At 37.1% G+C, this 23273-nt stretch overlaps 1 long non-coding RNA gene across 1 annotated transcript; it reads right to left on the bottom strand.

The window, feature by feature from the left end:
- Nucleotides 1–672: 672 nt before the first annotated feature.
- Nucleotides 673–3133, bottom strand: LOC110700956. Its single transcript, XR_002507308.1, has 3 exons — nucleotides 2979–3133; nucleotides 2820–2866; nucleotides 673–1353 (listed from the first exon to the last, which is right to left on the bottom strand). It is a non-coding gene; the product is annotated as an uncharacterized LOC110700956 (long non-coding RNA).
- Nucleotides 3134–23273: the final 20140 nt, after the last annotated feature.

The raw sequence follows: 23273 nt of genomic DNA, 5'->3' as shown, positions 1-23273 counted from the left end.
ATGGCTTGCATGCCTGTGTTTTTAAAATAGTATTGATATGGTGACAACATGAATGTTTTGGGTATCAAACTATCAATAACAATACATTTAGGGGGCGTTTGGTTCAAACAATGGTATAGGTTTGGAATGAGGAATGAAACATGGGTGGTATGAGGTTGGAACTTGATACTTGATTTCATGTGTTTGGTTTTATCTAGGAATGATAGTTTTCCTTTTAATTTTAAACTAAAGGTATGGGTAACCTGGGGGTTGAGATATGGGTTTGAAAAATAAAATTTCTAGCAACAAACACAAGGTATGGATTTTGGTCATTCCAAACTCATACCTTATACCTAATATGCTTGAACCAAACATCCCCTTAGAGTAGTATTAAATTTCTCAAGTTATGGAGAAAGAGCACAATTTGACAGGAATATAACATACTTGTTGAAACCTTATTAGTGTATCACATTCCTAGCAATACTATAAATCTGCTATACCATGATTTAAAGGGAAAAAATATTAACAAGTGCTATTCTTAACAGATTTACACAAGGATAGACATTAGACAATTAATCGCCTTTATATATTCTCTTTTCTACAAAAGAACTATTGATTAGGACTCCCAAATTCGTCCAGCTTTTCTACAGTTTTATGACCAAGTATATTATTGATCAAGATTATAAAAGACAGTTATCCCAAATTCTGCATGTACATAAGAGTAATAGTATGACAGCAGCACATAATTGTTTAAATCGATAAATGGATCTTAACAGAAATGTCATAGCTTCAGTAGACACTAGCTACTATGAATTCTAAACACAAATTAACAAAACAAACCCATAAAACACTCCCCACATTTTTACACCAACAAACAAAAGCCATCAGCCTACCGCTGTAAACGTTGTGCCTGCAGGTTAACTACACCTGCTCTTGGTGAAAACCAAGTAGGCTTTAAATTCCCTGCATATTGAAGAAATGTGAATTTCGATAAGATCCTAATACTTACTACTCACTTACCCATATGATATATTAAGATGTGGCTAACTACCAAAATATTCAAAACTCAATTTAGAGTTACACGAATATAAAATTAAAGTCCCGAAGCAATTCAGTACTGCGGACAGAAACAGAAGATTTGATCTGCTCACAAACCCTAAATATTTACTCTCCGGGAGGTGCAACACCTTGCTTGAGCCTCTCCCTCTTCATCTTCTTCTTTGAAACAGGCTTCTTCTTCTTTGGTGGCAAGTTCTTCTGAGCATAGGTGTAAAGTACGTAGTTCCCTACTAGGAAGGTTAGTAGAAGTCCTCCAATAACCAACAGAACTATGAGGCCTGGATTGAAGCCTTTAGCTTCAACTTCGTTAACTGCCTGTTCACGAGCAAAACCAGTCTTAGAACTCACACCAATCATCATAAGTCTAGAGTCATGAAAGAAGGCTATACTAACAAGATATAGGAACATAGATGTATAAATAAACCACAAGCACAAAGATCAGTTCATACTTGCTGCATTTGCAGACTGAATAAGGAGCGAGCAAATTTTAAAAACCATAAAACAAAAGGAGATAGCTAGTACTACAATGAACTAACTATAAAAACCGCCATTGCGTTCATGTTCTTGACGGCTGACGCCCAAATGATATTTAGTACCCCTAAACACATAGGCTGAATATCACCCTCAGAACGCACACAATAGGCTGACACAATTAGCCTACATCTGATTTATTACTTCTAACCTCAAAAAATTTATATCTTACTAACGATGTAATAATGTATTAACACGAACTTAATAATGAAATGCAAACTAACATGAGTGCATTACAGCTTGCATTTCATTACAACCTTGGTCTTAGGATTACCAAACAAATCTTTGTTTGTTGTTCTGTCACAAGATATAGTCTAGGAAACAACTCCCTATCGTTGATCCCCTTGCAGCACTTTCTGATCTTAAAAGGAGAAATTTGGCATGCAAAACTCATTGAAAAGCCATAACACTGGCTGAATATCCACAAAAGATAATTTTAAAAAGAAAGTAAGATTGGTAAAGTGAACCTTTCAACACTCCCTATCACTTATTATATCTTGTTAAGAGTATATGTCCAATTGCAAAAGGGAATTACATTAAAGTTAATACAACTACCAGTCTACCAAAACCTATGTTCGCACTTCGTATTAATTGTTTAATATTGCAAGTTACATTAATTTCATAACTACCAGTTGTCTTCTTCGATCTGATTTAAAGTAATCCTAAAGTAATCGTCCCATAAAGGTATTAATGAGCTTCAAATCGGTTTATAATAAATTCTACAATGAGCAAATTAGCAGCATGAACAAATGACTTAATCAACTAAAATTCAATCATATCACATTGTTAATATATTTTTTTTTCTCAATTCCGACTTGCGAATTCAAATTGCAAACAATGATCTCCAAACGAAACAACCTCAAAATCACAAAATCCTCCAATACATACATCAAAATTCCTCAACAACATATTGGTTTTTATCCCTAAATTAACCAAAGAGGTCAAATTGACACGGGAAAATATACCCGATATATGACATTCAAATGTTTGCAATTCACATCAAATGATCAAATACAAAAATTCAACTTTGTTCAGATAATACGGGATCTAATTTAATTTTCTGAAGTTAACAAAAGCTTAAAAAAAATCAATCAAGTAGAAGAAAAACTATCAATTCTAAACACAGCATCTAATCAAAATTTGAAATCTAGCGCATAGCAAAAATCAACAAAAACAAAGCGAAATTTAAAATAAAAAATGCATGTAAAAATACAGAAGCAGAATAAAATTCAAAGGAGTAACAGTAATACCATGATCTAATCCTCCAAAGAAAGAGATCTTTCTCTGTACACCAAACCTGAGAATCAAAATCAAAAATCAAAACCTAAATCTGAATAACAATCGAAATAACAATAGAAAAAATTCAAAAATAAACATGGAGATCTAGGTTAATTGGAAGAAATTCTGACCTAAAAATTGGGGAAATTGAAAGAACAATTGAGATTGAGAGAAGTACTCCGTAATGTAAGAGAAGAGAGAGGAGGAGAGAGAATACTCTAGGCGTGGTTTGACGTGGGGCAGCCAATGAAAAAGCGAGTGAGATGTGTAGTGGGGTCGTCAAGGAGTGTGTATGTGGCAACACAATCCAAATTCGAGTAAGAGTAGTTGGCTGTTCAAACAAAATCCGGTGGGGAATTTAGTACTTGTAGCTAGACTGTGGACCTACTCAATTAGAGCAGGTGTCGCGGATGGTACGATAATTTGACACGAACTTGATAAGAACGTTGGAGAATTATTGATAGAATTTTGAGTTTAGCTTGAATTAAACCCGAACAAGTCGAATTTTATCTCATTTGACTCATTCATAATGTTTTCTACTACAATTAAGTTTTTTTAATCATTATAATACAGACTAATTAGCTATAAATCGATTTGAAATCAAATTACTAAATTTCCACCATGCTTTAAGGATGCTATGTATTCACCATTTTTTTTAGGAAATCTATTCACCATAATTTAAATTAATTTGTGGTTGGTGCAGCCGGGTGCACCATGCGCATGGTGCACCCGAAAGAACATTTAGTACATTTAAAAGAACATGGGTAAAAAATGAACATGTTTTTATTTTCTTGAAACTGCAAATCCATCACTCTCTTCTCCTGCAATTTCTCACTCCTCTTTCCCTTCCTATCACTTTCTTTCTTGCTGCCAATTTTCTCTCTCCTTTACACCATTATTTTCATCTAAGAATTTCAATGAAGGTCTCAAATTGATCTCACTTTGCTATCAATCTCGTAATACTGGTACTTCTTCTACTGTTTGGGTAAAAATCATTTTCAAAGTACTCATTTTCTCTATCTAGAACTTTTCTCTCTATCTTTTTCTATTTTTCAAAAAAAAATCAAAATAGCAAAATTGTTCATCTTCGGAGTGAAACTGATGTGTCTAATTTATATAGTATTTTACCCCGTCCCTTGGTCATAATTAGTAGTATTTTCGGCTCTTTAGAGCCACTTTTATTACAAATTAGTGCTTTCTAGTGTATTCGTAGATTTGGTTGACTTTTGTAGGGATTTGCACTTTTGGAGCATTTTCCCGAGATATTATGGAGTATTTACGATGATTGGGGAAGCACGACCAGTTTTTATAGCCCGGGGCTGGTTAGAGTCATCGAACCGGTGATTAAGGGCTTAGCATTTGAGATTTCGAGGCAATTGGACCGAGTATTCAAGACCCAAGGAGGATATTTGGTTTGGGCCGGAGTTACGAGCCCAAACGAGGAGTCCATGGTAGCCTAAGTGGCCTTGCCCGGCCAAGAGAGCTCCTGACCGAAGGCGCGCTCGGCCGACCGGGGCGGAGTAATGTAGCAGCAGCTGGCGCCCGAACTCGTGCTCGCCCGGGCACGAGAGATGTACTTGGGAGCAAAAAGGCGGGCCCGATCGGGCGGTGCCTCGCCCGATCTGGCGCGTGTCAGCATTAGGAGATTTTAAGTGTCGTTTAAGTTTGTTTTAGTTTAGGATTACTTGCTTAGTATAAATACGATTTTGTTAAGCAAGCTTAGTATCTCTTTTTACTCTTTCTTACTTCTTCTCTTAGATTTTCTCTCTCTACTTAGCTTTTAGATTAGTTTCTCTCTCTACAACTTTGTTCTTAATTCAAATTATTTTGGTTACGATTTCATCTACTTTAATCTCATTTATTTTACTTTAATTCTTTCATCATGTTTTCTTTGATTACTCTGTTTAGTATATATTTAATTATGTCTGAGTAGTTTCCTTTCTAGGGTTTGTGGGGATCCATAAATAATATGAAGGGGTAATTTATTGTTGTTGATTATCAATGCTAGATTAATTTCCTATTAATTGATTTTATGCTCTGTGACTAGATTAGGCCTGATCTTTTATGCATGAGTTTGACAATATTGATTCGACATTCGAGAGATGAGAATTGATGTTTAGGTCTAGTTTCAATATAATAGGCAGATTAATTTATAAATGATTAATTCTGTGATTGTAATACGTAGCGAAAGCCCTTTATGATCTGATTAGTCGATGCATTGATGTTTGATTATTATGTTTTACCCTGGAATATTATTTGTTGGTGAATCTATGCCCTAGGTCTTTTATTCATTGATTTTCTCTATTCTTATTCTTCTCTTCTTTTACTCTCCGTAGTTTAGTTCCCTTTTATAATAACAATTTGGTTACTTGATAATTTAGATTGCTTTTAATTAATTAGAAATAAATTGACTTGTTTCCTTGTGGGTCGACCCTTCTTCCTTATCTACATAGTTAGTGGATTTAGGTATTATTTTTTATTGGGTGATACGACTTTAGCCTATCAAAATTTGGCGCCGTTGCCGGGGAAACGGTTTTATTTTTATTTTCTCATTATTTTTGTAGTCTAGATTATCCCCTCTTGTCTCAGAGAGCGTTAGTTCTTTGAGGCAATTCTCATATTTGCTTTTAGTTCTTTTTTTATGCCCAGGTGTTCCAGATCAGGTTATATCCCATTCGATCCTGAGATCGAACGATCCTTCCATAGACAAAAGAATTTTTACAGGCAAATCCTGGCGGGTTCTGGTGATAATAATAATCGCCGAGACCCTCCAACTGATTCTAGCAATTCAGAGATACCTTTAGATCCAGAATCAGAGATGGCGATACCTAAGAAGCTCAGTGATTATTCGCAGCCAAAGCTTACAGATTTTCTGCACCTTACTCCCACTCCGGCTCTTGATGGGGTACAATTCGAGATTAAACCCCAATTTATCACAATGATAGAAAGGAAGCAATTCAGTGGAGCTAAGGGTGAAGACCCAAATCTTCATATTGCAGACTACTACCAGTATTGTAATATCATCAGGCAAGCTGGGGTCACACAAGACCAAATCAGGGAGATTCGCTTTCCTTTCTCTTTATGTGGAAAAGCCAAATTATGGTTTAATGGATTAAATAGAACTGCACTTGGTATAACTGACTGGGAGACTCTTGTTTTAAATTTTTATAATAAATATTATCCTGCAGAGAGAACAGTTGTACTACGTAGTGCTATTCAGAATTTTGCCCAAGAGGCCGATGAAACTCTATATGAGGCTTGGGAGAGGTTCAAGAACCTACAGAGAGAATGCCCCCACCATAATCTGGCACAATGGCAGTTGATCCAAGCCTTTTACAATGGGATTGGAAATTCATCTAGAATAATATTGGATTCTGCAGCTAGTGGGAGGTTTATGAACCTTAATGTTGATGATGCAAGTCAAGTTATTGAAGCTATGACAATACATAATTCCCAACATGGGAATCCCAGAGGCTTTGCTAACAAAGGGAAACATAGTGTCGACTCTGTATCCTTTTTACAAGCTCAATTAACCTCTATTTGCCAGAAATTAGATAATCTTAGTACTACAAATGTAGCTAATGTTTCTGCAATTAATAATAATGCTAATGAGGCTTTCTGTGAAAATTGTGGAATTGTAGGTCATTGGGAGCAAGATTGCAGGAGTTCTGTGGAGCAAGTCAATGCCTTTCAAGTTTATAGGCAGAATGACCCAGAATGGCACTACATTCTCCAACACCTACAATCCTGGGTACCAAAATCGTCCATATGTTTCCTACCGGAGCACCAATGTTCAAAATCCACCACCTCCACAAGAATCACAGGCGCCACAACAAACTCAGCAGAAATATTACCACCCCAATGCTGGCCAAAAGAACCAACCACAACAACCCTCCTCATCTTCCGACCCTACTTTGGTAGAAATTAGAGCGATGCTGGCTAGTATGTAGAAGCACATGGAGAGTAGAGATGCCCAAATTGATTCGATCATAGCACATAATAAAATTGTAGATAATCAAATTGCGCAGATTTCCGCTACTCTACAAGCCCGTCAACATGGAGCCCTGCCAGCACAGCCAACCAGGCCTATAGATCAAGCTTATGAAATTACTCTAAGGAGTGGTTCACACTATGAAGGGCCCCCTATGCCTAGAGATGATGAACCTGTTTTAATGAATAATTCTAATCTTGATTCCATTAAACCTGACAATATAGCTAATAGCCCTGCAGGGCTAAAGAGTAGTACTAATATTTCTGATAATACATTGCAGGTTACGACTCTAGGGAATGTAGCAGCTCCAGATAAGAGCAGTAATGCTCCAAAGCCAGTTATCAAACTTCCATTCCCCAATCGTCACTTTAAAAAAAAAATTGGATAAGCAGTTTGGTAAGTTTCTGGAGATGATTAAAGATTTGTAGCTAACAGTTCCTTTCACTGAATTAATTACACAAATTCCTGCATATGCAAAATTCATGAAGGAAATATTGACTAGAAAAAGGTCTATTAGTGAGGTAGAGACAGTAGCTTTCACTGCAGAATGTGGTGTCATATTTCAAAATAAATCTCTACCTAAACTGAAAGATCCGGGTAGTTTTTCTATCCCTTGTCATATTGGCAATCTAATGATTGATAGTGCATTATGTGATTTGGGTGCTAGCGTTAGTGTCATGCCATTGTCTGTGTGTTCCAAACTAAATATGGGTAAATTAAAAGCTACTAATATTACTCTACAAATGGCTGACCGTTCTTTTAAATACCCCTTAAGTGTTTTAGAGGATGTTCCTGTTAGAGTAGGTAAATTTTATATACCTGTTGATTTTGTTGTTCTTGATATGGCTGAGGATATGCAAACCCCAATTATTTTGGGTAGACCATTCCTTAACACTGCAGGAGCGATTATAGATGTGAGATGTGGCAAATTGACACTATCAGTAGAGGACGATAAAATTACTTTTAATTTGAATAATACCCCTAAAAGCCCCATGACAGAGGAGAAGTGTTTTAGTGTTAATGTGATTCATAATTATTCTAACAAGCCCCAAGCTCTTGTAAACGATCCCTTGTAGGCGGTATCTTGTGTTGCATCTTCTACAGATGAGATAGACAAATGGCAAAAGGAAGTTGATGCAATAGAAAGAGCCCTCTACATTGTCGGTCTTGGATTTGAAGATGAGAAGGTGGAATTAAACAAGCAAGCTATGGAAATTGAGCTTACAGTAAGTGTTCCGCCAGATCGAGTTGCAATTGCTAAATCTAGTGACAATTTGAAGTAACCATCGATCGAAAAGGGGTCTCCATTGTGTAGTATTAAAGAACCCCCAGTCCAAGTCAAGGAGGATCCACCAGATAAGGTGAATTGGCGTCCCACAGGGTATGTCAGGAAGCCACGTCGTGGCCTAAACACCGCTCGACTGGGTGAGAAACCACCCGACCAAGCGTTAGGGCAAGGGTCCTAGTTCTTATACTTGGTAAGTAGGTCGTGCGGGACTGTAGGCACCCATTTATGTCTCCCCAAAACCAAACCCAGTGATGAATATCTTTCATGTCATTTAATTATCGAATAAAGCAAAAGTGTGAAAAGTCTAGTGATGAGGATGTTTTTATTAAAATATCTCCTTTCTGTTTTTGAAAATATTTCTTTTCTTACCCTATTTTTGAAAAACGTGCATTCCAGTTTAGTTTAATCTATAATATGGGTCCAATAATAGTGTAGTTGGATGGGGCTTCAAAAGACCTATCCAACGATACATTATAAGCCCAATTCCGATGAATAATGAGGAAGTTATGGCCAAAATACTAAACTGGGCTCAAACCGGATTTTACCTATGACCCAATGATCATGTGGAGGGTCCAAAGGTCTAATCCTATTCCTAAACTAATTAGGATTAATTAGAAACTTATATAAGTTTCTAAAAGATCTTAATTATCCTTTTTGAAAAGATAAGATCAAAGAATTTGAGTCAAATAAAAACTTTCCTTTTTCTTAAATCCTAATTCTATTCGAATTTAAAGATGTTCGAAGACAGTCAGATTTTATTGTCGTGTCTCATAATCTTTATCCAAATTTTATATGGTTGTATATATCTTGAAATTATCTTTCCAATTATATATTATAATATTAAATCCGAGCTATAACGAAAAAGATATGAATGAGATATGAAACTCTATCCAAAACTGACACCGTCCTACTATTTCGGCCATATCTTTTCATATACAAAATATTTTAATCTGATTCTAATTGGGTTGAAAATAATACTTCAAGAGCTTTTCAACGACATATTATATGCCTTATTTGGACTTCTAGATCAAAAGATATGATAAAAACAACATCCGCAAAAACTGCTGTCCATCGACTTCTACTTCGATTCGAATTCGGATTCTCTTCTTATTCTTCGACCCTCTTTTTTCTCTATAAATAGAGGTCATATCTACCCTTTTTCAATCACCAATTTCCATCAAGAATCTCTTGATTACTCTCTCTCTCTCTCTTTTCTAAACTAGCCTTTTACATACAAAATTCCGCATTCACAAGATCTAGACATACCTAGCATAGTTCGAAGTTGCCTTCTCCCTAGACGTGAAAGGTTTTAATTTATGAGGGTTTGGTCCCAAATATAGTCTAAACTTTCTTAATTTCTATTTCAATTATTTAATTTAACTGTTTGATTTATTATTTTCCTTGAAGTTACTAACGTGTGTATTTTGTTATTAGAATGAGATACGAGGCATCCAAGTAAGTGCTTTAATTGATTTATTGATATTATGATATAGAAATCATGTCTAGGGTGTTTTGATCTTCCTAGTATCATGTTTAGGGTAATTTATAATATCAAATATGACAATTGTGTTTCCTGCGATGCTTCCTATTCTTTTCCTAATATTCATGTTAGTATCATGTTAGGGTTAAAGCTTTGATTTTTATTGTTTAGTGACATGCTAGGGTTTGTTATTTATCTTGTTAGTATCATGCCTAGGATCTTGCTAATATTATGCTTTAGCGTTATTATGATTATTTTAATTGTTATAATAATTATTATGATTATTATTATTATGATTATGTTGCTTGATATTTATTGTTATTGCTTGATCACACCTTTTATGCATGTTTAAAGGGAATTGGTACTTGTAATCACGCTTAATAAGATAATTAATAATCTTGTTTAGGGTTAATTTGATTATAATTCAAGGGATCGCCAATAATAGTTTTATTTGTGCATTAAATTCAACTAACATAGATAAACATGTTTAGGGCTAAACCTATTGATTACATGTTAGCCAGAAAGCGCACATGAATACGATCAGAATAAAGTAGAGGCCTATTATTAGGGCAGGTTCAATCTCTTTTAGGTTGGATTTGTACCTTCATCCTCGAACTACTAGTCATGGTTCCAGACCTATTGGAGTTGACGATCTCCTGGATCGTTAGTTAAGGGGTGTAACCTTCACCTCGTGAACGGTTTACAAGTTCCTAAAACTTGTTGGCGACTCTTTTGCTCTAGCTTCCTTCCCTTTGGACGCCACCGTACTTTAGTTTATGATCACAATGGGGTTCAAGCTAGGGGTTAATGCTTGAAATATTCCCTACAGTTTTTTGGCGACTCCACTAGGGAGGATTTCTATTTTAATTCCTGAAATTTATTTCGGCAATGATTTAGAATGAGTGGATGAGACTCGAAAAGTTCTAAGTATTTCATGTGCGTAATTTTGATTAACATTATTGTCATATGTTTAAAAAAGATCTCATTGGAAAGACCATCCGTAATGAGTTAAAAACATAGGATTTTTACACGTAGGAAATTTGAGAAATATGATTGAGTTTTTCTCACTTTTCTGAAACCCATATGTGTTCTACATATGGACATAACCCTCTGGGAATTCATGCTCCATCTACTTGATTGAATGCTCTATGAAACAAAGGGTACATCCGAGAATGTTGATTTCACCAAACCATGGAAGCGAGTTTATCTAAATTCGCGGTGTCCCATCCACTCGCGCCAACCCTTCACGGTTAGGCTTCCGCGCGGTGCATCCGGACAATTAATCATGGACCCTCTTTTGACTAACCCATATCCCGAACTTTAGAGAACTAGAGCCATGGTTAGGTTGCAAATTCATTGCATCATGTTGTGCCTACTTGACTAATTGTGCATTATTGGTTGTGCATACTCTATGTTTTTTCCGAACCGTTTGTTTGACTTTTGCTTGTAAATAAGTCTTAATAAACTAATTAATGACTAAAGGACTTTGCTTAATTAATTAATTAATTAATTTGATCTAATAAATATGTCTAAAATCGAGTCATAGTTCCTTTAAGTCAACCCGGATTTTTATTCCCGTATACTGCACAAACGTCAACTTGTTTTGGTCATAGCCGGAGTTCTAGGAAGAACTAAGAGTCGTACAACATATGGATCTGTAGCCCCAAGTTTTATCTTTAATTTGGCACTGGTTTAATCCCAATCAGAGTCAAAAATTAAAAGTTATGACTAAAATATTACATTATGTCCAGTTTAATGCATATACATGAAGTCTTAACTTAGTCTTTGCTTGAGTCTAGTCATTGTTTAGCCAAATGGTCATGACTCGAGTCTTAATATGTCACCTACACTCATTACAGTCACTAGTCTTAGCACACACTTTGAGTATATATCACCACGACCATGTCTTAGGTTCATGCATGAGTCGGTTTTTTCCGTCATTTGAGTTGGGGGTACATTCCATTCCTAATTCTTCATATCCCACCATCTACATCATCTTTCTTCACTTCCTCCATCCATTGAATGTTGAATAGAGTTTGAGTCAAATAATTAACAATGAATATCCCCAATTTCCCTTTCCGCAGTACTTGGTCAAGGAGAGAAGGGCGATTAATCAAGGACAACCTCTTTGTTCAAGTCTTACTTTTTGATAAACTGATTCGTCAAAAGAGGAAAGCTAAAAAGATAATGGCAACTCAAAACGAAGTTAATGAACTTAAGAGTCAATTGACTGACGTGACTGAGGCGTTGAAGGCTTTAGCTCTCAAAATCAATGACCCTGTGAAGCAACAACAAATGGACCTTATGCAAGAAAGCTTGAGAAACCTATCTAGTGATCACAAGTTTCAAGGCATTAGTTCACAAGGGGTCTTGGTGGACAAGGAACTTCTTCCGCATAAGTTTAATGCCAACGACATCCCAAAATTCAAGGCAACAGATAATCCTTACCTTCACTTAAGGGCCTTTGAAACTATAATGAACATTAAGGGGATTGATAAGAAAGTCTTTCATTCCTTGTTTTCTTTATCTCTTGAAACCGTTTGCCAACAATGGTTCTTCTCCCTTGACAAAGAGAAAACCTCTACTTGGGATGCTATTGTAAATGCTTTCATTAATAGATATAAGTGTAATATTCAAGTCGAAACCGATTATAGACAGCTCGAGATGCTAAGACAAAAAGAGAATGAAGGCTTTACTTCTTTCTTCTATAAGTGGAGGGAAACTTCCGCTAAGATGATTGAGGTGCCCACCGAAAAAGAGTCTGTGAGGATGTTTATCAAGAACTTACAAGAAAAGTATTCAAAACACTTAAAATATCAACACAACTTGAATACTTTCAAGGCCGTTTATGACATCGGAATCGAGATTGAAGACAACCTCGCAAAGCAAAAAGCTACTAACAATAGTAACCACGGTGGCTGGAAAGGAAAGAAGAACGATAATCCTTCTTCTTCCGTAAACGCCCACTCTAGTAACAATGTTAGTACCTTTGATCTCAGTGAAGTTTTAGCCATGGATAACCAAGGATCTAAGAAGAAACTAAGGAAAGACTTCACCCCCATTGGGATGAGCTACGATATTGCCTTTGATCAACTCCATGCCAAAGGACTCATTACTCCCATTGGACCTATTCAAGGTCCCGGACCTGAAAAGAAATTACCTAGTTGGAATCCAGATGAACACTACAAGTGCCATCAAGGTAGGGGTCATGCTACTGGGAACTGTTGGAAACTAAAGGAGGCTATCCAACATTTGATTGATAATAACAAGCTTCCCATGCCTCCAGTTAACAAGAAGAGCGAGTGATGATAAAGCAAACAACACAAGACAAGAGGTGAGCTTCAACGACAAGATTTAGTGACCTCTTTTTCTATTTCTTTTTTTATTTACCCTTTCCCCAATAAGTCTAGAATAGGCACCTTTTTATTCCCCTTAGATTAATTTGTAGATTTTTTTCCCCTTTTAATAAAATGAGCATTTATTTTCTTGCATATGATCATTGCATTGCATTAAAAAATAAATCCATGTCAAACTAAGCACAAGGTATACATGATTTGAGGCACCCCTTGTAGCCACATCATATTACCTTTCACCCTTTAAATATACAATCCTTTTTTGATAAACCACTTTGAGCCTCGTCTAATGATAAACCTTTCTTCTTCAACCCATATCTACCTAACCTTGGGATGGGATGGTGTGTAACTTATGAAATTTTAAAAGCTTGAATGATTTCAAAAGATCAAAATAAATAAAATAAGCAAAAAATAAATAAAAGTGTACAAAAAGGGCAAGTGTTCCAATGTCTTTGATATGAAAATGTCTTTATAAGAACACGTCTCAGATTGCGTCTCTTATCGAGTGCTCGGTACCGTGCCTGAGAAACATTAATGCCAAGTGAGTGATAGACCGCATGATCGGGATTGCCCACACTTATAAAAATAAAATAAATGCTAAAGCAAAAATAAAAAATAAAATAGCTCAAAAGTAAGAAACCTCAAGCATGAAAATATAGATTCAAAAGCAAAGTTGCACACCTTGGGGGCTTATATAGGGTCTTGATCCTTTTATCCCCTTCTTCTACAACCTTTAGCCTAACCACGTTACAACCCTTAAAAAGACCTTTTTGAGGTATACACACACTTGTGCGAGGTTCAGCTAGAGCTACGTTTGGCCTGATTCCTAACGGGTACGTAGGCAACCTCACATTGAGGTGCGGCCGTAATAAAAATGCATTCATATTCACATTCACACACCATGATCATATCAAGGGATCTCCAATGCTCATCCCTATCTACTTAGATCTAGACTTGGGGGCTTGATCCCTTCATCATTAGCTTACCTAACCTAACAGTCACCATCATTTGACTCTTCTTGAAATAATATCTTTTTCCACACACTTAGCCCTTGCGGCCTAACTTTAGAATCACTTTCACACACATCATAGATACATGACCAAATAGTACTTCCCTTAGGAACCCTTTGTCATGAAATCTTAACACAACATTGAAGCATACTTCGTCATAACAAAATCACTCATCAATCATAATCATCATTGCATCGAAGTATGAAGTGCTTAACCTCCGTGCCTAAGTTACCTAAATACTTTCATTATCGAGTCAACTAGGATAGTCTAAGATGTTACAATCCTTGTACTATGAGAGACAACAACAACAGATTAAGCTCATTCAACATGTACCTCAAACACTTTGATTCTTTTTCACGTCTTTCTTTTTCGGGAGAAAGTTGGTAACCTCCACAAAAATGACGGAAATTTTTTTGCGTTTTGCATTTTCGAGTCGCACGATCACATTACAATGCATACACGAGTCATGTACACGTCGAGTCATGTCGTGTCATATCACCTTACTTTGAGTCTAACACATGTGTCAAACACTTTGAGTCGAGTCAACCTCGAGTCAATCACAACGAGTTAAGTTTATGCCTTGAGTTGTGTCAAGTCACTGAGTCAAGCAACACTAAGTCTTAGGTCAACCCTAAAGAAAGAGATTAGCAAAGTCCTATAGTCAAAGATAAATACAGGTGCGTCCCAGCGGCAGCAAGAGCAGAATAGGGAAGACCCTACTCCAGCGCCAAACGACAACATCTAGCGTCTGGCAACAGATTTCAGCGCCTGGCGCTAGATCCTAGCGTATGGCGACAGAGCCAAATCGAGGCGTCAGAGATATTTCAGCAGCGAAAGGGCTCAAAGCCTCTCAGAACGGTTATTTCGACCTCATACAACAATTTCGGGTTCCTTGATTAAAGCGCCTAAACATTGGCTCATCGCAAAAGACAACGACATACTGGTTTAGAAGCACCAACATATTGGTTCAAAAGCACCGACGTAATGGTTCACAGCACCGACATACATGTTCACAATTCAAAGTACCGACATACTGGTTTACAAGCAGCAGAAGCGACGACACACTGGCTAAAGAAAAGTTCGAGTGAGCTTTAAAGATCGACAAGCGTTGGTCTTCGGTAGTTTTCTTCGGAATATTATCGCAACAACTGAGGCTGACTTCAAGTAAAGTTATTTTCGACAGCGTTCGCTAAGATTGTGGAAGTTGTCACCAAAGATTTGAGAAGATAACACGAGATGGGCGGTCTTCAACGACATTTGCTAAGATTGTGGAGGTTGTCACCAAGATTTGAGAAGATAGCACGAGATGGGCGGTCTTTGACGGCATTCGCTAAGATTGTGGAGGTTGTCACCCAAGATTTGAGAAGATAGCACGAGATAAGCGGTCTTCGACGGCGTTAGCTAAGATTGTGGAGGTTGTCACCAAGATGTGAGAAGAGCGGTTCATGATGAGGCGGTCTTCGACGACTTTTGTTATGATTGGAAAGGTTGTCACTATGATTCAAGAAAAGGCTCGAGATGTAGCAACATTGATCGACGGCGTTCCCTAGATTGCGGAAGATTGTCAAAACAAGCAGCAAGATGGCATTCCCTAGGTTGTGGAAGGTTATCACGACAAATACAACAGCAATGCAACAGCAGCAATTCAGTTACTTCAGAGACGTGTGCTCGACAGTGCAAGATACGCGTTTCTTAACTCTTTTATCTGTTTTAACTGACACTAGTTTTGCAGGTATCGGCGTTACAAGAATGATTTAGGATCGCAAAACATTTTGAATCATTCTCTGTCCCTATCGATACTTTGACTTTTGTTTTCGAAACTTGCGTTTCTCCAAACTCAGTCAAAGTGGGGGCTTCTGTAGACACCCATTTGTGTCTCCCCAAAACCAAACCCAGTGATGAATATCTTTCATGTCCTTTAATTATAGAACAAAGAAAAAGTGTGAAATGTCTAGTGATGAGGATGTTTTTATTAAAATATCTCTTCTTTCTGCTTTTGAAAATATTTATTTTCTTACCCTATTTTTGAAAAACATGCATTCCAGTTTAGTTTGGTCTATGATATGGGTCCAATAATGGTGTAGTTGGATGGGGATTGAAAATACCTTTCCAACGATATATTATAAGCCCAATTCCGATGAATAATGAGGAAGTTATGGCCAAAATACTAAACTGGCCTCAAACCGGATTTTGCCTACGACCCAATGATCATGTGGAGGGTCCAAAAATCTATTCCTATTCCTAAACTAATTAGGATTAATTAGAACCTTCTATAAGTTTCTAAAAGATCTTAATTATCCTTTTTAAAAAGATAAGATCAAAGAATTTGAGTTAAATAAAAACTTTCCTTTTTAAAAAACTTTCCTTTTTCTTAAATCCTAATTCTATTCGAATTTAAAGATGTTCGAATATAGTCAGATTTTATTTTGATTTTACCACCTTCAAATAACGACTTTGTTGTATTTACCACCTCCAAAAAATTTACTTTACCACCTCATAAAAAAATTAAACATCAGTTTTACCACCAATCACCTCCAACTAATGGATTCCGTCCAAAAAATCCGTTAGTGGGGCCTATCCTGCACACGTGTCGCCATATATTGGGTAAGTTTTAAAAAAAAATTTAAAAAAACAAAAAAAAATTAAAAAATTCCCATCAAGCAGCCGGTGGTTGCTGCCACCGTCGGGACCCCCACCGCCGGACCAGCTACAACCAGCCCCACCACCTAACCGTTACGACCAACCCCCACCACCTAACCGTTACCAGCCATTGTCGAAACCCACAGCCACCGCACCGATTTCGACCTTAAAACCCTAGCCACCACCTAACAGCTACGACCAACCCCACCACCTAACCGCTACCACCGCACCGCACATCACAGCCGCACCGATTTCGACCCCCTTTCCACCAATTTTCGACCTCAAAACCTTAGCCACCACCTAATAGCTACGACCAACCCCACCACCTAACCGCTACCACCGCACCACACACCACAGCCGCACCGATTTCTACCTCTTTCCACCAATTTTCGACCTCAAAACCCTAGCCACCACCTAACAGCTACGACCAACCCCACCACCATCCAAACCTAGACCAGAAACCACCGCCACCCAGACGCGAAACCACCGTGACCCGAAACCACCACCACCTAGACGCAAAACCACCGCAACCCACCCCAGCCAACCTAACCCCAAAACCAACCTAACCCCAGACTAGAAACCACGCCACCCAGACGCAAAACCATCGTGACCCAAAATCACCACCACCCAGACGCGAAACCCACACGAAATCCTGACCAACCGAAGTAGTTGATGTCGTTGTTGGTTGGTTGACATGGAAGATCGAGAAAGATAAAGAAGAAACATACAAAATGTGGGCCATACTAACGGATTCATGGACGGAATCCGGTAGTTGGTGGTAAAATTGAAGTTTTGGAAATTTTGGTGGGGTAAAGTAAATCTATTTTTTTTGCAAGTGGTAAATTCAATTAAGTGGTTATTTGAAGGTGGTAAAAATCAAAATTTCCTAATATTTATCCAAATTTTATATGGTTCGATAGATTTTGAAATTATCTTTCCAATGATATATTATAATATTAAATCCGAGCTATAACGAAAAAGATATGAATGAGATATGAAACTCTATCCAAAACTGACACCGTCCTACTATTTCGGCCATATCTTTTTATATACAAAATATTTTAATCTGATTCTAATTTTATTGAAAAGTAGACTTCAAGATCTTTCCAACAACATATTATATGCCTTATTTGGACTTCTAGATCAAAAGATATGATAAAAACAAAATCGCCAAAACTGCTGTCCATCGACTTCTATTTCGATTTGAATTCGGATTCTCTTCTTATTCTTCGACCCTCTTTTTTCTCTATAAATAGAGGACATATCTCCCCTTTTTCAATCACCAATTTCCATCAAGAATCTCTTGATTACTCTCTCTCTCTCTTTTCTAAATTAGCCTTTTACATACAAAATTATGCATTCACAAGATCTAGACATACCTAGTATAGTTCGAAGTTGCCTTCGCCCTAGACGTGAAAGGTTTTAATTTATGAGGGTTTGGTCCCAAATCTAGTCTAAACTTTCTTAATTTCTATTCCAATTATTTAATTTAACTGTTTGATTTATTATTTTCCTTGAAGTTACTAACGTGTGTATTTTGTTATTAGAAAGAGATACGAGGCATCCAAGTAAGTGCTTTAATTGATTTGTTGATATTATGATATAGAAATCATGTCTAGTGTGTTTTGATCTTCCTAGTATCATGTTTAGGGTAATTTATAATATCAAATATGACAATTGTGTTTCTTGCGATGCTTCCTATTCTTTTCCTAATATTCATGTTAGTATCATGTTAGGGTTAAAGCTTTGATTTTTATTGTTTAGTGACATGCTTAGGGTTTGTTATTAATCTTGTTAGTATCATGCCTAGGATCTTGCTATTATTATGCTTTGGAAAATTTGCCAATTACTACCGCAAGTTAATACTACTTTGTAAATTACTACCGCAAATTAAAAAAAATTGTGAATTACTACCGCAAAAAAATTTAAGATGTTGCGATTACTACCAAACCTCCATTAAACCCAACTATGACGTGATTATATCACTTTAACCCATGGTTAAAGCCCTTAACCACGGCGTCACTATATCCCTAATCCATTTTCTTTTTTTGGGGGGGGGGGGTGTAGGGAATATTTTCAAGCCTTTAAAATCCCACTATCTTGAACCCCACTTTGATCATACACTAAAGTACGGTGGCGTCCAAAAGGGAAGAAGATAGAGCAAAAGAGTCGCCAACAAGTTTTTAAGGAACTTGTAAACTGTTCATGAGGTGAAGGTAACACCCCTTAACGATCCAAGAGATCGTCAACTCCATGAGGTCATGAACCAAATAAGGGTTCGGGGATGAAGGTACAAATCCAACCTAAAAGAGATTGAACCTGCCCTAATAATAGGCCTCTACTTTATTCTGATCGTATTCATGTGCGCTTTCTGATTAACATGTAATCAATAGGATTAACCCTAATCCTGTTTAATCTATGTTGGTTGAATTTAATGCACAAATAAACTATTATTGGCGATCACTTGAATTTATAATCACAATTAACCCAACAAGATTATTAATTATCTTATTAAGCGTGATTACAAATACCAATTCCCTTTAAACATGCAATAAAAGGTGATCAAGCAATAAATAATAAGCAAGCAACATAAAAATAATCATGAAGAATAATAATAATCATGTTAAAGCATAATAAATAATCAATCATTGGAATAAACATGAATAATAATATCAATCATAATTAATAATAATAATAATAATCATGTTAAAGCATAGCAAGATCCTAGGCATGATACTAACAAGATTAATAACAAACCCTAGCATGTCACTAAGCAATAAAAATCAAATCTTTAACCCTAACATGATACTAACAATCATAAATATTAGGAAGAGAATAAAAGGCATCATAGCAATCATATTCAATATTAAAAATACCCTAGACATGATACTAGGAATCACAACAACAACGTAAACATGATTTCTACATCATAATATCAATTAATCAATTAAAGTACTTACTTGGATGCCTCGTACCTCTTTCTAATAACAAAATACACACGTTAGTAACTTCAAGGAAAATAATAAATCAAAACAATTAAATTAAATAATTGAAATAGAGATTTGGGACCAAACCCTCAGAAATTAAAACCTTTCACGTTTAGGGCGAAGGCAACTTCGAATATGGCTAAGTGTTTCTAGATCTTGTGAATACGGAATTTTGTATGAGAAAGCAAGGTTTAGAAAAGAATACTAAAGGATTAATGTTATTGAAAATTGATGAATGAATGATGTAGATGATGAATGAAGAGAATTAGTGAATGGTAATTGATGAATAATTTTGTGAATGAAGAGAGTTGATTATTGGTAATTGATGATGAAAACGGAGTTTTTGATACGATATTTATAGAGAAAATCATCCAAAAAAGATAATTTATCAAAATAGAGTTTGAAGACCATAAAACAACCTTGGCGCCAGCCCTGGCTCATTGGCGCCAGGACCAGTGGTTAGCGCCAGGCGCCAATGGCTGGCGTCTGGTGCCAATCCTGATTCCAGGCGCCAAGGCCTGGGGTTGGACGCCAAATTGGATTTCAACGCGTTTTCGAAAATCTGATAAATTTCCCATACTAGAAGATAAAATAATATAATTTCAGTCGAAAATGCTATTTGATCTTGATTAAAACCCTGAAGAATCCTAATTGAATTAGGAATGAAAAGAGCCTTCTAGAATGTTATAGAAGACTAAAACCATTCCTAATTGCATTAGGAATGATAAATCATATTAGGCCCTCCCCTAGATCATTGGGCCGTACATAAAGCTCAAACCGGGCCCAGTTTAGTAAATTGGCCATAACTTCCTCAATATTCATCGGAATTGGGCTTATAATATATCATTGGAAAGGTCTTTGAAAGCCCCATCCAAATACACCACTATTGGACCCATATCATGGATCAACCAAAGTGGATTGGCTGTTTTCTTAAAATAAAGTTTTCAAAAAGAGAGAGAAGAGAAAAGAAAAGAAATAAAACTTTCCGCAACACCAGACCTTTCCACACTTTTGTTTCATTCGATTATGATTCGACGTGAAAGGTACTCATCACTGGGTTTGGTTTTGGGGAGACACAAATGGGTGTCTACAGGGGGGCTGGTTAAAGCCCTTAACCATGGTCAAACACGGGTTAAAGGAATATAATGACGTCATAGTTGGGTTTAATGGGGGTTTGGTAGTAATCGCAACATCTTAAAAATTTTCGCGGTAGTAATTCACAACTTTTTAAATTTGTGGTAGTAATTTACAAAGTGGTATTAACTTGCGGTAGTAATTGGCAAATTATCCTTATGCTTTAGCGTTATTATGATTATTTTAATTGTTATAATAATTATTATGATTATTATTATTATGATTATTATGTTGCTTGATATTTATTGTTATTGCTTGATCACACCTTTTATGCATGTTTAAAGTGAATTGGTACTTGTAATCACGCTTAATAAGATAATTAATAATCTTGTTTAGGGTTAATTTGATTATAATTCAAGTGATCGCCAATAATAGTTTTATTTGTGCATTAAATTCAACCAACATAGATAAACAGGTTTAGGGCTAAAGCTATTGATTGCATGTTAGTCGAAAAGCGCACATGAATACGATCAGAATAAAGTAGAGGCCTATTATTAGGCCAGGTTCAATCTCTTTTAGGTTGGATTTTTACCTTCATCCCCGAACTACCAATCATGGTTCCAGACCTATTAGAGTTGACGATCTCCTGGATCTTTAGTAAAGGGGTGTAACCTTCACCTCGTGAATGGTTTACAAGTTCCTAAAACTTGTTGGCGACTCTTTTGCTCTAGCTTCCTTCCCTTTGAACGCCACCGTACTTTAGTGTATGATCACAGTGGGGTTCAAGCTAGGGGTTAATGCTTGAAATATTCCCTACAGGGACCTAGATAAACCAGCGCTTTGCGGGAGGCAACCCGTATTTTCTTGATTTTTATACTAACATTTCTTTCTTTTTCTTGTGAGAAGAGAGAAGAGGGAGTTTAATGAGTTTATTGAGTTTTTGTACAGGTTTAAGGAAAAGAGTTGATTAAAATTTGAAGAAAAGAGGAAAAATACCCCCTGTAATAAACTTGTCTCGGGCCCGACCGGGTGAAGCTCGCCCGATCGGGCATGAGACTAAGGGTTCGAATTCATGACTTTTTGCCCGACTGGGCGTGAGAATTAATGAAATACGGAGATTTTGATTGCCCGATCGGGCGAAGGGCGGCCGACTGGGCACGAGAGTTGAAGAAAAATCGAACAAATGGTCGCCCGACCGGGCGAACGGCGCCCGACCGGGCGCGAGAGGAGTTCAATTTCGAGTATCAGATCGCCCGATCGGGCGACAGCCCGCTCGACCGGACGCGACACCAGCCCCCGTCTTTTTCTTCTTCTTCCTTCCTTTTTTTCTCATTTCTTTCTCTTTCCTCCATTCTTTCTCTCACTAAAACTCCATTTTCTCTAACTTCTCTCTAAGTTTCCCTCTCCATCTCTTACCCAAATCCAATAATTCTTACATATTCTTAATCCTCTCTTCACCCTCAACACTTTTATACCAAATTTGCCTAAATTCAATCAAATATTTTCATACCCATTTCTCTATTATGGCTACAAAGAGGTCATGGTTGATCATTGGGAGGGTTTCTAGTTCAAGGGAGGAGTATGATCCAGATTTGCAACTTCCTTATTGGCCAACAATCCGAATTGCTACCTAGGAGCAAAAAGGAACGGCTAGAACACCTTTGCGGGCGTGAGGTAATTCCTTCACAGTTATTACACCGCCCTACCCTTGAATCTTATGGTTTATATGATTTTGTTAAAGTTTTTTGAACGATATAGGAGTGAGAAAATTTGTTGACATGCATTATCCTACATATCGTGAATTAACGTGTGAATTTTTTTCCTCTTTGAAAGTTGTAAATAGTAGAAATGGGCCGAACTTATTTTTTAGGTTGAGGAATATTAGTTTAACTTATGTTGAATTTTGTGAAATATTTAAGTTGAATTCTGAATTACCTCATCAATGGCATGCTGATTATAAAATGGGTGATATTTATCATGTTTTAACTGGTTTACCGACCCCAGACCCCTAACATGCTAGTACGAAACATATCCATCACCCTATCCCAAAAATCTAGCAAATATTTGCAGGTTGTTGTTTTCTTCGTAGGTACGAGCCTCATAACGCCCAAACCAACGAACTAGCTGTTATTGGACACTATGTGTATGGGTTTGGTAAACTGAACATAGGTAGATACATCATCCACCATTTGAGTAGACATGTCATGGTCAGTACCTAGTCTAGTACCCCTATTCGTTTAGGAGGCCTGATCACTAGGATAGCAGTTAAAAAGGTCGGCTTTGTTGAGAGTGGACCCCACCAGATGACCAACTGTGGACCGGATACCTATATGACTGCTAGGTACTTTGAGGAGTTGGGTTGGGTACGATTGGATAGTGAGCATACCCCCACTGGTGTATTAGGACAGGGACTGAGCAGCCATTGCCTATCTTTCCCTTACCTAGTCTTGACTTGACCGCTTTTCCCCCCGGGCAAGCGTCCTACACGTATGACCTATTAGCTAGGGGCAAGCACCACCAGTACCACCACCAGTTCCACCACCCCCGCCTGAGCCCGAGGTAGTGCTTTCACCACCTTGCATGTCTCACTCCGTTCCCCATGG

The sequence above is a fragment of the Chenopodium quinoa genome, unplaced genomic scaffold (assembly GCF_001683475.1).
Source record: "Chenopodium quinoa cultivar QQ74 unplaced genomic scaffold, ASM168347v1, whole genome shotgun sequence".
Lineage (NCBI taxonomy): Eukaryota > Viridiplantae > Streptophyta > Magnoliopsida > Caryophyllales > Amaranthaceae > Chenopodium > Chenopodium quinoa.
Note: the sequence above shows the minus strand (reverse complement) of the source record. Positions and strands in the feature narration are given on the sequence as shown.